General features: G+C 41.7%; 2 pseudogenes; both read right to left on the reverse strand.

Annotated features, from left to right (window-relative positions):
- Positions 1-796: 796 nt before the first annotated feature.
- LOC132423934 (regulatory solute carrier protein family 1 member 1-like) lies at positions 797-2,644 on the reverse strand (annotated as a pseudogene).
- A 76-nt stretch (positions 2,645-2,720) lies between these two features.
- LOC132428714 (protein DDI1 homolog 2-like) lies at positions 2,721-7,142 on the reverse strand (annotated as a pseudogene).
- Between the last annotated feature and the right edge of the window lie 1,404 nt (positions 7,143-8,546).

Genomic DNA, 8,546 nt, shown 5'->3' on the forward strand with positions numbered 1-8,546 from the left:
GCTCAACTGTGAGAAGCAAACGTTTTTTCCATATATCTAACGAAGATCTAACAAAGTCCATTTCCTTTTTCTCAGTCCTTCCCAGAAGGTCAGAGAAATAAAAATATGGTATAAATGTGCAATTGGAATTGTAAGCAGACAGAACCTTGGTTGCCATTCCAGCTATGAAATCAAGTCTTCTCAGGAGCTGTATGAATTCAGAGGACAAGATCCTTCTTAAGACATCCCCTTCCCCTGATTCCCCATGAAAGTCCCTAAACAGAGAGGTCTTGTTCATGTGGTATCACAGCTCAAAGTTGAAATAGCTAGAGGTTGACCAGAATAGCGGGTCCTTGACCTCTCACCCTTTCCCACCCATAGGCCTCAGCTTACTATTGGTGGTCTGTCTGTTCCTCAAGCCCTGGATTATTTTGCAGACAATGTAGGATTTACTTTATTTTATTTTTATTTTTACTTTTTATGCTATACACAATACCATCAATTTTATTCCAGATTACATCATCTTAATGATAAGAAAAAGCTTTTGTATGCACATACTGCCAATACATTTAAAAAGGCCCAAATTTTAACAAACAGAATAGACAAATCCATCAAATAGACAATCCATCTAGACAAACAGACAAATCCAGTCGAGAGATCAAAAATTACTTCGGCCAAAAAAAATATTTAAAAAAAATCTGGCTCAACATTCTGCTTGCAGGTTTCTACATATACTGTATATGCAGTGAGTGTGTGTGTGCGTGTGTGTAGCTTTTTTTTAAGGGAATGGAGTAATGTCTAGCCCACTTTTCCATGGTTATGTAGGAACTACAATGTTCTTTGCTAGCAAAACAATAAGTGCAAGGTCTGCATTTCCACCAACTCGATGCAACGCCCCAAGAGTTTCCTGCAAAGTAAAGCCAGCACGGAGAATCTGGTCAATGTCTGTAGCAGGAAAAATTAATTGTGTAAGAAAAGAGGGACTTAATGATGGATGGCTGGTAGGTGGTTCAAATTCTAGAAGTGGCCCTGCAGCTGCAGAACATTTTCTCTGGTCTCAGGCCTGTCTGTCACTGGATTCTGTGTGCCCTGACTTGAATCTTTAACCAATGTGATACTGGATGACAAGGACTCAGTTTGCTCAGAAGTCTGATTGAGTGCATCCTCCTCACTTGCTAAAAGTCTAGGTGAAATTTCTACACCTAAGGTGCAGTGTAGTTAATTAGACATTTTAGCTGAGGCTAGAGTGACAGAACTGCTCTCATTTATTGATTCCCTAGATTTGGGGACACCTTCCTTATCAGTTAACAGGCTATCACACGGACCCCTGAAGTTAATATTTTCTACATCTTCTACTCCAGCATCAGCTGAAGTGTCTGTTAATTCTTCTGTCTTCACTGATACAGATATGGCCTGATGAAAGGAGACTTGTGAACACTGTTCACTCTGGGTAGCTGTAAGATGCTCATTTGGGGACCATCTTTCAGAAAGGTCCTTAATAACTGTTTGGCCCTTAGTTACTATCTCTGATTGACAGATAACTTCTTCAGATGTGTTTTCTCAAGCTGGTTTACTATTAATGACCAAAAGTTCATGAAGTTCCTTCAAGGCTGCTGTTACAGATGAGCAAGATTCCTCTGTTGACTCTGCAGAGGGCTGACAACTGCACAGAGACTTAAAGATGAGGGCAATTCCCATATTCTTTATTTGTTCCAGACATTTCAACATCACTTTCTAGAAGCTGTAAATCCTGAGTGGAAATGGAATTACTCAATATTTCAGGGGAAAGGTTACATTCTGATGTTTCTACTTCCATCAAGGGATTATCTAAGGTGAGATCAGATGCACCGATGTTCTTGACATTGGTATTTTGACTGCCTGCTGAAATAAGCACAGCAACTAGGGACTGTTCTACTGTATCTACTTCCACAAGTGTTTCTGAATTTGAGCAGCCAAAGCATCCTGAAGGTAGAATATTTTTCTCTGTACGTGGAAGGTCCCCATTCTGCTGTAAACTGTCTCCTTTCATTGTAGCTTCCAAATCAACTCTTCTTTGTTGTTTTTCTCCAAGAAGTTCAAGGTCCCCTCTGTTATAAAGATGTTCTTGGTTATGTGGAGCATTTTGTTGTTTAACCTCATGCTGTTCATTCCTCGATTCTTCATGCTGCTGAAGGCCATTTACCTGAATCAGGTACTGATATTCTGGAGGCCAACCATTTTCACTGATAAGCCTCTGTGGTTCTTGCATCCTAGTAAGCTGTGACAAATAACCTAGCTTCCTGTCTTGTGTGGAGATGAGATTTGAGGCCCTGGGTGCTTCTTTCAGCAGATTTCTCTAGATTTCTGCAACAATGACTTCTTCAAGTGAATTCTGCAAAGGCGTAGCTGGACTCTGGTTTGCTGGAGCATTGTCTGTTGAGGAAGCACAATCAGAAAGATCCTGTAGAGGAAGATGCTCTTTCTTTTCAGAGCTTATCTGGAATTCAGCTGAAGACTTCAAAGCCTTCACAGCTTTAGGTTCAATGCTGTCTGGGTCACTGGGCTTGATGGGGTAGACTGAAGCAGAGACAGAGTGAGCGAGACTTGTAGGATTACCAATCTCAGGACTCTGTCCTGAAGGATGGGCTTGATGGTTAAATCCACCTGACGTTGGTAATGATGACATTCCCAGTAAGGCAGTTTCTTTACCTCTTTTCTCTCTTCTGGGGCACTCCAGCTGCAGTACACACACACGACATGCATCATGGCTTCTGACGCTCTGCATCCTCCACAGATTTCTGAAGGGCTTCTGCTAATTCTTGTTTCTGCAACCTCCTTTGGCCGTATTTCTTCTTGCCTGGCCACATATGCCAGCTGGGCACACTCTGGTAACTCCCTCTCCGGAAGAAAGGTGGTCTGTGAGCCTGTGGTGCTGATCACGAGTACATTTTTCTTGAGGTCAGTGGAATACTGATGCCATTTCAGCATGTCCAGTGCCAGAACCATGTCCATGGGCTCTTCCTCAAGTATAGAGAAGGAACACGCCAGGAAATCGCCTTCAATTTTTACCTGAATTAGATGTACCCTTCCAGTAATCTTCTGAGTGTCCACCAACGGTCCACCAGCCTCATTATTTTGGGCTGGCCAAAAGGTTCGTTCGGTTTTTTCTGTAAGATGGCTCTAGTAATACTTAGTTGTCTTTAACGTCATTCTAAACAATTTTGTTAGATTGTATGTGACAGCTGTCATATCAGCACACATTTTTAAAAAGACTTATCAAAATTGATGAATTTTTGTGTACCCAGTTCAATATTGAAGATTAATTTTTGGCATATTATGCTTGATTACTTCAAGAAAGGCAAAAACGCAACTGAAACGCAAAAAAAAAAAATGATTTGTGCAGTGTATGGAGAAGGTGCTGTGACTGATAAATATGTCAAAAGTGGTTTGTGAAGTTTTGTGCTGGAAATTTCTCGCTGGAGTATGCTCCACAGTTGGGTAGACCAGTTGAAGTTGATAGCGATCAAATCAAGACATTAACTGAGAACAGTCAACATTATACCACGCAGGAGATAGCCGACATACTCAAAATATCCAAATCAAGCGTTGAAAATCATTACACCAACTTGGTTATGTTAATCACTTTGATGTCTGGGTTCCACATAAGTTAAGTGAAAAAAATCTTCTTGACTGTATTTCCGCATGCAATTCTCTATTGAAACGTAATGAAAATGTTCTGTTTTTAAAACAAATTGTGACGGGTGATGAAAAGTGGATACTGTACAATAACGTGGAACAGAAGAAATCGTGGAGCAAGTGAAATGAACCACCACCAACCACATCAAAGGCCGGTCGTCTTCCAAAGAAGGTGATGTTGTGCATATGGTGGGACTGGAAGGGAGTCCTCTATTATGAGCTCCTTCTGGAAAACCAAACGATTAATTCCAAAAAGTACTGCTCTCAATTAGACCAACTGAAAGCAGCACTTGACGAAAAGCATCCAGAATTAGTCAACAGAAAATGCATAATCTTCCATGAGGATAACGCAAGACCACATGTTTCTTTGATGACCAGACAAAAACTGTTACAGCTTGGCTGGGAAGTTCCGATTCATCCGCCGTATTCACCAGACATTGCACCTTCAGATTTCCATTTATTTAGGTCTTTACAAAATTCTCTTAATGGAAAAAAATTCAATTCCCTGGAAGACTGTAAAAGGCACCTGGAACAATTCTTTGCTCAAAAAGATAAAAAGTTTTCGGAAGATGGAATTATGAAGTTGCCTGAAAAATGGCAAAAGGTAGTGGAACAAAAGGGTGAATACATTGTTCAATAAAGTCCTTGGTGAAAATGAAAAAATGTGTCTTTTAGTTTTACTTAAAAACCAAAGGCACTTTTTGTCCAACCCAATATTACACCTTTCCGCACAAGCTTGGCTCATACTGGTCATCTGGGCACCTGAATCAACAAAGCCTTTCAAAGGATGCCCATTCACTTTGCAGTTAATATAAAGCACCACTACTCAGCAAAAACTTTCCAGACCCTCTTCCATAGCTATTGTCATGTTTTCCTCAATGTTCTGTTGCCTTATATCTTCTTCTATCTTTGCCTGAGCAAAAGGATCCACAGAAAAGAGATGAATCCTTTCTTGCTCTCTCCAGGCTCGGTCCTGTTGCTGCTCCACCAGGATCCTAAAAGATTTCTCAAGATCTCCTCTGAGCAGAGCATCTGCCAGGGTGGATTGCATTCCTCCAGCAAGGACAGCTCGTGGAGGAGTTGGCCAGCAAAAGGTATCAGAACAAGGCTGGATTGTCCAAGCCCTGATGAAGCTATTTTTCCAGGAGATGAGTGGGACTGCTGGGTTCCTGGTGGCTGGCACTTCCCAGAGTTGTTTTTTTTGTTTGTTTGTCTTTTGTTTCTTTTTTTCTTATGAATGTTGATTTTTATTAGGAGGTGAGTTTTTTATACACATGAGTAAAATAGGCTATAAAAAGAAGTACCTCATTCTCAAGATTGCTTTGGCTATTCGGGGTCTTTTGTGTTTCCATACAAATAAACCCACGCACATATGGTCATCTTATCTTTGATAAAGGAGGCAGGAATGTACAGTGGAGAAAGGACAGCCTCTTCAATAAGTGGCGCTGGGAGAACTGGACAGGTACATGTAAAAGTATGAGATTAGATCACTCCCTAACACCATACACAAAAATAAGCTCAAAATGGATTAAAGACCTAAATGTAAGGCCAGAAACTATCAAACTCTTAGAGGAAAACATAGGCAGAACACTCTATGACATAAATCCCAGCAAGATCCTTTTTGACCCACCTCCTAGAGAAATGGAAATAAAAACAAAAATAAACAAATGGGACCTAATGAAACTTCAAAGCTTTTGCACAGCAAAGGAAACCATAAACAAGACCAAAAGACAACCCTCAGAATGGGAGAAAATATTTGCAAATGAAGCAACTGACAAAGGATTAATCTGCAAAATTTATAAGCAGCTCATGCAGCTCAATAACAAAAAAACAAACAACCCAATCCAAAAATGGGCAGAAGACCTAAATAGACATTTCTCCAAAGAAGATATACAGACTGCCAACAAACACATGAAAGAATGCTCAACATCACTAATCATTAGAGAAATGCAAATCAAAACTACAATGATATATCATCTCACACCAGTCAGAATGCCCATCATCAAAAAATCTGGAAACAATAAATGCTGGAGAGGGTGTGGAGAAAAGGGAACACTCTTGCACTGCTGGTGGGGATGTGAATTGGTACAGCCACTATGGAGAACAGTATGGAGGTTCCTTAAAAAACTACAAATAGAACTACCATATGACCCAGCAATCCCACTACTGGGCATATGCCCTGAGAAAACCATAATTCAAAAAGAGTCATGTACCAAAATGTTCATTGCAGCTCTATTTACAATAGCCCAGAGATGGAAACAACCTAAGTGTCCATCATCGGATGAATGGATAAAGAAGATGTGGCACTGTGACAGCCTGGAGGGGTGGGATAGGGAGGGTGGGAGGGAGGGAGACGCAAGAGGGAAGAGATATGGGAACATATGTATATGTATAACTGATTCACTTTGTTATAAAGCAGAAACTAACACACCATTGTAAAGTAATTATACCCCAATAAAGATGTTAAAAAAAAAAAAAAAAAAGAAGATGTGGCACATATATACAATGGAATATTACTCAGCCATAAAAAGAAACGAAATTGAGCTATTTGTAATGAGGTGGATAGACCTAGAGTCTGTCATACAGAGTGAAGTAAGTCAGAAAGACAAATACCGTATGCTAACACATATATATATGGAATTTAAGAAAAAAAATGTCAGGAAGAACCTAGGCGTACCACAGGAATAAAGACACAGACCTACTAGAGAATGGACTTGAGGATATGGGGAGGGGGAAGGGTAAGCTGTGACAAAGCGCGAGAGAGTGGCATGGACACATATACACTACCAAACGTAAGGTAGATAGCTAGTGGGAAGCAGCCGCATAGCACAGGGAGATCAGCTCGGTGCTTTGTGACCGCCTGGAGGGGTGGGATAGGGAGGGTGGGAAGGAGAGAGACGCAAGAGGGAAGAGATATAGGAACATATGTATATGTATAACTGATTCACTTTGTTATAAAGCAGAAACTAACACCATTGTAAAGCAATTATACTCCAATAAAGATGTAAAAAAGAAGTACCTCAAAATAAAATGGCTCTTAGCATATCTCCCCTCTCCTTTCACACTTCTCACTTTGGGAAGTACTGCTGACTGAAAATATCCGATTATATTCCTTTGAAGAAAGCCTTTTGATAAACTACGCAAGTCTATTCGGGGTAAGTTTGGGAACTGCACGGAAAGTCAAGGGTCTGCATTCTCCTTCTTTCGTTAAAATCCCAACGTGGCCATCTTTTAAGACTTAAGCAGCCAGTAATCCCTGGTGGTCTATGGGGGGGCCTCTCAGTGGAGACGATCTGGCCCTCGGCGGCTAGGATGCCGACTCGAGCTCGCACAGCGCGGAAGTTGCGCAGCTCCAAGTCAGCGTCGACCTGGAGGGAAAAGGTCACCTGGAGGGGAAAGGTCACCTGGAGGGAAAAGGTCACCTCGAGGAGGTCCATCCGCACACAGTACACGGTGAGCGGCACGGCCCGGACCCGACCCAGCTCGGCTCAGCGTGGCCTCGGCTCGGGGCGGCAGGGCGGTGCGGGGCCTGACTGGTGCTTCAAGCGGAGGGCGCCGGCCGCTGGCTCGCCCGCTCGCCCCTTCCCTCGCTCGCACACGCTCAGGTACGCCCTCCGTCCCGCCCTCCGTCCCGCCCTCAGCGGCAAGCGCGGTAGCCACCACCCGCCTGCGAAGGCCTCTCAGGGTTTACTTGAAAGAGTGCTGCTCGGGGCTGTTATCTATCTGGTTAAGTAGATGAAGCGTGGAAAGACTCTATGCTAACACATATATATGGAATCTAAAAAAAAAAAAAATTGTTCTGAAGAACCTAGGGGCAGGACAGGAATAAAGACGCAGACGCAAAGAATGGATTTGAGGACACGGGGAGGGGGAAGGGTAAGCTGGGACGAAGTGAGAGAGTGGCATGGACATATATACACTACCAAACGTAAAATAGATAGCTAGTGGGAAGCAGCCATATAGCCCAGGGAGATCAGCTCGGTGCTTTGTGACCACCTAGAGGGGTGGGATAGGGAGGGTGGGAGGGAGGCTCAAGAGGGAGGGGATATGGGGATATATGTATACGTATAGCTGATTCACTTTGTTATACAGCAGAAACTAGCACACCATTGTAAAGCAATTATACTCCAAATAAGATGTTAAAAAAAAAAGTATTGATTAATACTTCCTTTTCTACTTGTGACATTGTTATTCTGAAACAGAAAGAGAAACTAGAGTTTTCTGTTTCTGGAGACTGTAGAAGAGAGGGGAAGAAAAGGAGGGACACACCCCTACTTATGAGAAAGAGTGAAACGATAAATTTGACATTGCCATGAGACACTTTTCTGGAAAAACAACTTTTAGACCATGTTCTAAGACAGGAAGCATTATATCCATACTCTTAAACTGCTTCACCTGCCTCTTCAGTGCCGAGCAGATGAATGTGTTTAGAGAGCTGACCCTAAGCTCTACACAAATCTTAATAATCAAAAATGGATTAAATGGATCATAGGCCTAGATGTAAAAGCTAATACTATAAGACTTCTAGAAGAAAACATAGGTGAAAATTTTTGTGACCTTAGGTAAGACCAAAACTTCTTAGATTTAACACACAAAAAATAAACCACAAAAGGGGAATTCTCTGGTGGTCCAGTGGTTAGGGCTCCACACTCTCACTTCTGAGGGCAAGGGCCTAGGGTTCGATCCCTGGTCAGGGAACTAAGACCCCACAAGCTGTGTGGCCAAAAAAATAAATAAATAAAACTTAAAAAAATATATTCTTAAAAAAGTCAACTGTTTAAAATAAATAAATCATAAAAGGAAAAATTGATGAATTGGATTTCATCAAAATTAAACATTTTAATTTCATAAAAATTAATCATTTGCTCTTGGACAAAAATGTCAATTGCATT

This window comes from Delphinus delphis, chromosome 1, assembly GCF_949987515.2.
Source record: "Delphinus delphis chromosome 1, mDelDel1.2, whole genome shotgun sequence".
Classification (NCBI taxonomy): domain Eukaryota; kingdom Metazoa; phylum Chordata; class Mammalia; order Artiodactyla; family Delphinidae; genus Delphinus; species Delphinus delphis.